Source organism: Chrysochloris asiatica, unplaced genomic scaffold (assembly GCF_000296735.1).
Source record: "Chrysochloris asiatica unplaced genomic scaffold, ChrAsi1.0 scaffold00048, whole genome shotgun sequence".
In the NCBI taxonomy this organism is placed as follows: Eukaryota; Metazoa; Chordata; class Mammalia; order Afrosoricida; family Chrysochloridae; genus Chrysochloris; species Chrysochloris asiatica.
The window spans coordinates 3,781,410-3,788,209 of NW_006408566.1; positions in this window are offsets into that span (position 1 = coordinate 3,781,410).

The following is a 6,800-nucleotide window of genomic DNA, read 5'->3' on the forward strand; positions in this document are numbered from 1 at the left end:
TCCTCTAATCCTAATGTCATGTTCTTCATATAACCCAGTTTCTAGGATTATTTGCTCAGCATGCAAATTGAATACATATGATGAAAGGATACAAACCATATGCACAACTTCCCTGATGTTAAACCATTTAATATCCCCTTGTTCTGTTTGAATGAGTGCCTTTTGGTCTATGTACCCATTCCTCATAAACACCATTAAGTATTCTAGGACACTCATGCCTCACAATGTTATCCATATCGTATTGTTTATTATGATCCACATAGTCAAATGACTGCATAGTCAATAAAGCAAAGGTGAACATCTCTCTGTTATTCTCTGCTTTCAGTCAAGATCCATTGGCCATCAATAATAATATTCCTAGTTTCAAATCCTCTTCTGAATCCAGTTTGAATTTGTGGCAGCTCCCGGTCAAAGTACTCTGCACTGGTTTTAAATTATCTTCAGCAACATTTCACTTGCATGTGATATTAATATTATTCAATGATTTCTGTATTCCATTGGCCCACCTTTCTTTGAAATGGGCACAAATATGATTCTCTTTCAGTTGGGCAAGTAGCTGTCTTCCAGATTTCTTGGCGTAGATAAGTAAGCACCTCCAATGCTGCATCAGTTTGTTGAAAATTTTCAATATGTATTCCATCAATTCCTGGAGTCTTGTTTTTCGCCAATGCCTTCAGTGCAGCTGGGACTTCTTCCTTCAGTACCATCAGTTCTTGATGATATGCTACCTCTTGAAATGATTTAACATTGAACAATTAGTTTTGATACTGTGACTCTTTATTCCTTCTATCTTCTCTTGATACTTCCTGTGAGATTCAAAATTTTGCCCTTAGAATTCTTCAATATTTCAACTAGAGGCTTGATTTATTTTATTTTTTTTCTTTAGTTCTCTCAGGTTGAGAGGTGCTGAGGTGCTCCTCCTTTTTAGTTTGTTAGCTCCGGGTCTTGGCATATTTCATTACAATACTTTGTCTTTTCAAGTTGCCCTTTTGAAATTTTCTGTTCAGTTATTTAATGTCATCATTTCTTCCAGTTGCTTTAATTACTCTACATTCAATAGTAACTATCAGAGTCTCTTCTGACATTCATTTCCTACACTTGTTTGTGGTTTCAGTCTTAACTTCCTCATTCCCATTCTCTGTCAAGCCATTCCAATCGGGCTTCCTTTTCTCTTTCACTATCGTAAGTAAGACTCCTCAGGGTGATGATGATCTCCACGTTGCTCCAAGAGACACTTCTCTGCTCTTACCCTGCTCAAGGGCTTGGGTCATCTCTTTACTTTCTTAACACACAAGCTATTTTTGTTTCTTCCTATTTCAAAGGCTACTACTTCTTAGTCTTTTTGCTGGCTCCTCTTCTTCAAAAGCAACTCAATAACTAGCTGTATTCCTTTCTCAATCCACATCTTTTCTAAATTTCAAATAGAATCCGTATATTGATGCATGTAAGAAATTAGAAAGAAAGAGACTAGGAGAGAAACATTCTTCAACAGCAGTCAGGTTTATTGAGAGTAAACCTGGGGACACTCAGTCATGAGAGACCAAGAACCCGCCTATTTCTTACAGACAGGGGTGTTTAAGGCAGCGTGGTCCTCTGTACAGTTCTGGCGAGTTTTATGGAGATTTTCCAGACACTTGAAACTATGAGGGTTGGGGTGAGGGGGTTGGGGGATGAGGAGTTGAGTCTCTTGGTGTAATAAAGACTTAAGTTTTCTGGACACCAGAAGCTTTATTCGGTGACACTTGGGGGCAGCTGCAAGGCCATTTTGTTGATCAGGCACAGTGCCTCTCAAATTTCAAAACTGAAGAACCTTATTACTAATACAATTAATTGTTGACATGTTTGAGCCCACTGTTGTAGCAGCTACTGGGTCAGTCCACCTCATTAAGGATCATCCTCTTTTTTGCTGACTCTACTTTACCAAGCATGATGTCTTTCTCCAGGGACTTGTCTCTCCTCAAAACATGTCAAAAGTCTGTGAGACAAAGTCTTGCCATCCTTGCTTCAAATGTGCATTCTGGCTGTACACCTGCCTTTTTCACTAGTTGTTGTTGTTGTTTTGTGTCGTTGAGTCAGTTCTAACCCATAGCGACCCTGTATAGGGTTTCCAAGGAGCATTTGGTGAGCTCGAACCACCAACCTTGCAGTTCAAATGGCTTTGCAGTCTGGTGCATTAACCCACAGTACCACATTCAGTATCACCCTAGAAATAGAATAAGCACTGGGTTGCTAACCACAAAGCCAGCAGTTCAAACCCACAAGCTACTCATTGAAAACTCTAGATAATGTAGTAATGAGTTGGCACCTACTTGACAGCACTCAACAACAACACAACCCTAGAGAAAGGCCTAGAATGTTTCAGTGGTCTTATAACTGATATCTCTACTTTACATAACACATTGTTGTTATTGCGGTTGTAAAGTGCCATACAATCAGCTCTGACTCCTAGCTACCTTGTCTAGAGTTTCTGAGGAATGGCTGGTGGTTTGTAACCACCAAGTTTATAGTTAGCAGTCCAGTGCTTACCCTACAGCACCACACCAGGACTCCAGAACTCACGGCAGTGATGGTAGGTGTGTGCATCAAGTCAGTTCTGACTCATAATGACCCAATATAGTGTTTCTGAGTCTGTCAATCCTTATGGGAGCAGGATATCTCATATTTCTCCTGCATAACGGCTGGTGGATTCACACTGAATTTGAAACTAGCAGCTGAACATGTAACCCATTACACCAGGGCTCCTTCCATAACCACCATAATATTTCAAGCAAAGTCTTAATAATGTAAATGAATTATAGATCCTTCCTTGCTTAAAACCATTTAGGATCTTCCTATATGCTGATAATAAAATGCAACTTATCAATTGGACAACAGTGGGCTTTTATTTATTTATTTATTTCCGTAACACTAAAAGCAAAATTGTATATGGTGGTCCTTCTTATCACTACAACTTCAACTCATATCATTCTTTCTTACTGTACTGTACTCCAGTCTCCATTGTCTTCTTTCTGTTTGTCACACATTTCAAGACAATTCCCTTCTTAGGACTTTTGCCGTTATCTGTCCCCTCTTCCTGAAACATTTCTCTCACAGAACTACTTGGTTTTCAGCTTTCTTTGTCACTTCCTCATATAGGTTTCCCATGACAATTACTCTCTTTCCTATTGTTCTTAGGTGCCATCGAGTTGATACCAACTCATAGCAACCCTATGTACAACAGAACAGTACACTTCCCAGTCCTGTGTCAACATCACAATGGGCTTGAGTCCATTGCAGCTGTCACTATGCCAATCCATCTCGTCAGAGTTCTTCCTCTTTTTCATTTACCCTCCACTTTATCAAACATGATTCCCTTCTCCAGGGAGTGGTTTCTCTTAATATGTCTGCAGTATGAGAGACAGTCTGACCATCTTGGTTGTGCTTCTTCCAACAAAGATTGTTTTGTTCTTATGGCAGTCCATGGTACTTTTAATATTCTGCTCCAACATCATAACTCAAATACATCAATTCTTCTATGGTCTTTCTTACTCACTGTCCAACTTTTACATGTAGATGAGGCTATTGAAAATATCATGGCTCAGGGCACCTTAGTCCTCAAACTGACCTCTTTGCTCTTCAACACTTTAAAGATGTCTTGTGCAGCAAATTTGCCTACTGCAATGTGTCATTTGATTTCTTGACTACTGTTTCAATGAGTTTGGATAGTGGATCCAAAGCAAAATGAAGTTTTTGACAACTGCAATCTTTTCTCCATTTATCATGATGTTATCTCCAGTGGTGAGGATTCTTGTTTTCTTTACATTAAGGTGCAATGCATACTGAAGACTGTGGTTTTTGATCTTCATCAGTAAATATTTTAAATCCTCTTCCCTTTCAGTAAGCAAGGTTATATCATCTACATATCATAGATTGTTAATGAATCTTTCTCTAATTGCAATGCTATATTCTTCTTCATATAATCCAGCTTCTCAGATTATGTGCTCTGTATACAGGTTGAATATGCATAGTGAAAGAATACAATCCTGGAGTTCACCTTTCCTGATTTTAAATCTTTTCATGTTCATTTGTTTTGTTCAAGCAGCTGCCTCTAGGTTTATGTACAGGTTCCTCTTGAGTACAATGAAGAGTTCTGGAATACTCATTCTCTGCAATGTTGTCTACTGTTTGTCATGATCCACACAGTTGAAAACATTTGTGTAGTCAATAAAATACAGGTAAACATATTTTTTATATCCTCTGCTTTCTGTCAAGATCTATCTTATGTCAGCAATGACATCCCTCATTCCATGCCCTTGTCTGCATGACTCTATCTTAAGCATCTGCATTATATCTAATATTTCATTCTTATTTAAATATTTATTTGTTTGCCTTCACCTACACAAACCCCACATCAAATAGTATATAAACTCCTTAAGAGCAGGATACTTATTTGTAGTACATGACACCCAGATGTTCAAAAGCAATTACCTTAGTTATTAATGAATGGATGATAATATCACCATTTCAAAGTCAAAATTGCCTTCACTAGCTCTGGTAGCGTAGTGGTTACGAATCGGGCTGCGAACCTTAAGGTCAGCGGTTCGAAACTACCAGCTGCTCCGCGGGAGAAAGATAAGGCATTCTACTCCCGTAAAGATTTACACCCTCGGAAACCCTGTACAGGGTCACTATGGGTCGGAACCGACTCGACAGCACATAACAACAACAGTTGTTTTGGAGTCCTGGTATGGCACTGAAGGATCACCACTGGACTGCAACCATAAGGTTGGTGGTTCAAACCCACCAGTCACTCCTTGGAAATCCAATACAGCGTCATTATGAGTTAGAATTGATTTGACAGCACTTTTACAAACATAGTCATTTCAGGATGCTCTGCTATAAACTATATATAAGTCATGAATTCTGAAGAAATGAAAAGATCAGCAAGCAAAGTAATTTTCTCCCATTTCCTATTCCAATGACCACCCTTTTGTTGAAAATACATGATCTAATAATTCCTTAAGAACAATGAAACTCTTTGTATTAGTTACCTATTACTTTATAGCAAGGTTTCCAAAATTTACCAATTTTAAACAGTAAACATTTATCATCCTAGATAGTTTCCTGGGGTCAGGTGGTTCAGGCTCAGTATCTCATAAGGTTGCAGTCAAGATGTTGCCTATGGCTGTTAATCTGGAGGCTTCACTGAGACTGGAATATCAGATCTCCAGATGGCTCCTTCACATTCCTGGCAAGTAGGACTCGGAACCAGTTCATTCTAGTTCTACCCCTTGCTGAGAATTTGCGTTTCCATCCCAGATATATTAAATTCAAATCACATTTTAGCCAGACCTCCAGATTCCAGATGGTATTTATTTATCTCATAAAATGTAGATTTAGATTCAGTATATCTGAAGTGGAAATGCAAGTTCTTACCAAAGGTCAAGCCAGAATGAAATGGTAGATGTTCTGTTAGCAAATCAATACTAGTTGTTAAGAGGTATAAAAATGGTGCAAACTGTAAAAATTATGTGGCTCTAGTGTCAGACCTTCTCTAACTTCACAAAGGGCAAGAATAACCATCAACATCAGCCCAAAGCTGCTCTGTGATACAGGGATCAAGAATAGATAAAAGAGGGGAAATAATGTTAAGGTGCTTAAATGTCTTATGGATATTGGTTTCCCTTGCCTACTCTTGATAAATAGGCACTTGAGTGGGATAGAAAGGATTATCAGGAAACATGATTACAGAAAGCTTGTAAGTACATCTTCAGCTTATAGCTTATTGGAATACCTAAAAGGAGTTATAGAATGTATCCAGTGAAATAGGCTTTTAGCAGAGCCTTTATAGAAGACCTCAAAAATGAGCCAAGAGAGGGAAGACCATCAGCCTTGACAAAAGAAGAAATTATGGCTGAAGTCTAGAAACTGGTGAAATAAGACTGCAGAATTACCACTGGTACAAAAGTTACTGAAGTTGTACTCTTACATGGTTCAGTATTTTCAACTTTAAGTAAACATCTTGACCTGAACAAACTTATAGCTCAAGGGGTACAAATAGTACTGTGTGAAGATTAGCAAGCTCAAAGACCTTATCTTTCCATCAACTTTTTCTGCAAGATTGAAACTACTGAAGACAATCGTATAGAGCAAATCTTAACCTGTGGTGAATGTTGGAATTACCAATATGATCAAGAGAGCAAGGTCCAATCAAAACTGACTTTCAAAGAGATCGGCAGGGCCAGTTAATTCAAGGCAGAAAGGTTCTCCTTCTGCTCAGAAGGGTATAGTGACTGACTTTTCGTACACACTGTCCAGGTTCTCTATGGACACCAGTTGATTATGGGGGCTTATAAGGAAAAAGTTGCAAGAAATTTGAAAACTTAATTGCTGAGCAAAAGGTCAAGAACGTAGCACTGAGGAATTTTGGGATTTTTTCACCAGGACAGTGAACCTATTTATTCTTTAAGGGTATCAAGGGCTCTCCTACAAGAATTTTATTGGGTAACCTTACTCCATCCACCCTATAGCCCTGATTTTGCCACATCATACTGTTCCCCAAACTCAAAGAACAACTAAAAAGGACACAATTTGCATCCCTCAAGGATGCCAAAACTATCACTTTGACATTGTATAAATCAAAGACCACAGAATTCTTTGATTAGAGAGATGGAAATACTGCCTTCAGAAGTGCAACTTTCGCATGCATATGAGGTTATTGAAAATACTATGGCTTGGGTCAGGTGCACCTTAGTCCTCAAGCTGACATCTTTGCTCTTCAACACTTTAAAAAGGTCTTGTGCAGCAGATTTGCCCAATGC